The following is a 3,113-nucleotide window of genomic DNA, read 5'->3' as shown; positions in this document are numbered from 1 at the left end:
ATACCTGCAATACCTTTTTTTATTTTGTCATATTCTTTAAAATTTATAAAATATTGTAACAATAAAAACGAGTAGTATAAAATTTGTTTGATATAAAAGAATCAATTAAACAGTCTTATGTAGATGCTTGTCTGCAGCAATACTGAAAATTCACACATTTTTCTTAATATAAATTTTAAATAACTCCAAACATATTCGCTGTATATTTTAAAATAGTACATCACTACTAGTTTTTTTTTTTAATGAACATAAATAGATAAAGTCTTTTTGTTTGTTTTGTTTTTAGTAGAGTTTAAAATCTTGGCTCCTAAATTATCATCATTCAATTTATTTTACATCCTCTAGCCTTTATTAGTTGCATTTATCCATCTCAAATTTTCCATAAACATTTTTCTTAGGCCTTAAATAAAGTTTAAATTTTCTATTTTTTCTCTCCAATAATTTACTATGAGATGTAAGCAGTTTATTATTCAGAGCAGTCATTTAATATAAAGCCTGTGAGCAAGACAAACCTACTTGCTCTCTTTTTCTTTTAGCCCCTTGAGCTTGAAACACACTCCTAAGCATCTGCATAAAAAGCATGTGTTTCCATTTCCCTTTTGTTCTTTCTTTTTTCTCTTTTTCCCTTTCCCCATTTTCTCTTTCTTTTCGACTTTTAGCTTTTCCAAGCTCCTTTACTTTTTCTGAATTGCCTTATCTGTGTTTTCCTCTGTCTATTACTCCCAAGAAATACCATACTTTTTACCTTTTGCCAGGGCTCACTTTTTCTGTGGTGGCTACCACTTGATCCCCAAATTCTCAGAGGATCCCTGAGGAGCACTACCAATGCCGAAGCCTGCCATTACAGGTCGAACATCTTCTAATTCTGCCTGGCAGGCAGACTTTTCTTTTTTCTCTCTCTCTCTTTGCTTCAGAGAAACAGGCAAAAGGCTCCCAACCAACATACCTTGCTTATATGGTGGGATTAGACATTCTGATCCATTTTGGGTCTACATTGTTGCTCGAATGAGAAATAGCAAAGGCAATTAAAGGTCTATGAAAATAGGTTGGGGAGCTAGCTTAGTCAGTTAGGTCACCATGAGAATTTGCTTGAAGTGGAGAGAAGCCATCACTCCTAGAGTTCCCAGGCCAGCCAGCTTAACCTTTGTAGTGAGTTCCAGGCCTGTTGTGAGATCCTACATCAGATATCAAGCTGTAGAGCACCTGAGGCTTAATACCCGAGACTGGTCCTTAGCCTCCACTTGTGCTTGTATTCACCCCTACATGAACACAGATATGTGTACATGCAAACACATAAAGGATCCAGGAAACTAGGTTTGTGGAAATTTTCTCTTTGAAGTCCAATAACATTTGCACTGAACCAGGTATGTTCTGTCTCAGCCTAAAAGGAGATCTATATAGATTTCACAGAGATTCACAAAGATCACTGGCTCTCAGCTTTTGCTATCTCAGGGTAACCAGTCCTGAGTGCTTGGATTTTTGTTGCCAAACTCCTCTCTTAAAACTTGGAGTTCCCACTCCAAGCCCTCTATTTCACATGTCATGGGGCAATCACTTTGGGGAGGATGCAGCCCTTTCCCTGCAGCTGTCTAAATTATTTGTTTAATCAGTAGACATTTCTTGAGGGCATGTTGTATGCCTGCCAGTTATGAAATATTGGGATCCAAAAATGAATTAAACGTTCATAGTCTCTGCTTTCTCCAAAGTGCAGGTTTATAGGAATGGGATATTATAAAATCCCAATTCTTTGTTCAATTTTGCTGAAGAGTTAAAATCGATCTTACATGGTGCTTGGAGTGTGGCTCATCAGCAGAGTGTTCACAGGAGTGGGGATAGGAGTATGGACACAGGCTCACAATTCACAGTGCTATTGAGGTCAACATAAATGCCCTTGAGAATGAAAAGTTCTAGGCTAATGTTTCCTTTTTCTGTCGAGATAAAGGAGAAAGAACTGGCCATGCTCAGTTAATTCTCAAAAAGATACAGAGTGCAGAGCACCACCCACAGTGGGAGCAGGGTAGTGATGTTGCTGAAGTTACTAAGGGACAATTCCTGTATCTTGTCATAATTAATTTTTGGCATATTTGTTGAGGAAGTCAAGAAGCTTTCCTGTTTGAGACTGCATCAGTTTTAAAAAATTATGATTTTTTTCCCTCTCCAAAGTAGAATTTTTCCTTTAATCTTTATATCTGAGGTACTTAGAGTTGAGCATGGAACCATGGACATGCTAACCAAGTGTGTAAAAGAAAGTTACAGTCCATTCCTGGATGGAACTTTATGTGATTGTTGTGGGGAAGTATACTCTCTTCACTATATTTGTTTTCAAAGACTGTGACAATCCATGGCCTCTCTAACCATGGTCTATTGTGTTTCCATTCTATAAAGGAATGAGTCCCTTGCCAGTCATAAGGCAATAGATTCTTTGTTTTGACTTTATGGAATTGTCCTGGAATTATTAAAATCTTTGTGATGTCTGAGAAAGAAATTTCTATACTTTTTGTCGTGCTGAGCATTGAATTCAGGGCCTCATATATATTAAACGTACACTCTACTGTTAAATTCTAAGTTCAGTAAATGCTTTTTTTTTTTAATGCAAAGTGAACTTGTTTATTTAAACCTGTGGTAGGAAGTAACGAAACCAATGAGCCAAACAAAACCCCAAGGATTGAGTAGACAACTGAGTAAGCATTTTTAACACTAGATACATGCTATGAAGGAAATATGCAAGGCATTGGCTATGGAAGAACATGCTTGTTTCTGTTTAGATTATCATGGTCTTTAGACAGGGTGCTGTGAGGATAGAAACATGAGCCATTCAAGAGAACTCTGCCCTTGTGAGCATGTGCAAGGCATAGGGACAGCTGGTGGGGTCTTGGTAGTATAGAGAAGCCTGAGTGCACAGCTGGGTATCACCTGCCTTCCAGCTGTATATCACCTGCCTTCCCGCTGTGTATTGTGCTCTTTTGTATTATTTCTTGTTTTGAAAGTTAGGTGTTTTTCCTCCAGAGTCTGGTTTCTGGCTTTGTAACTCATCCCACCTACAGGTATTAAATGTGTGTGTGGCCTTGCTGGTTTTCTTTCTTTCTTTCTTTCTTTCTTTCTTTCTTTCTTTC

Source organism: Mastomys coucha, unplaced genomic scaffold, assembly GCF_008632895.1.
Source record: "Mastomys coucha isolate ucsf_1 unplaced genomic scaffold, UCSF_Mcou_1 pScaffold23, whole genome shotgun sequence".
In the NCBI taxonomy this organism is placed as follows: Eukaryota; Metazoa; Chordata; class Mammalia; order Rodentia; family Muridae; genus Mastomys; species Mastomys coucha.
Note: the sequence above shows the minus strand (reverse complement) of the source record.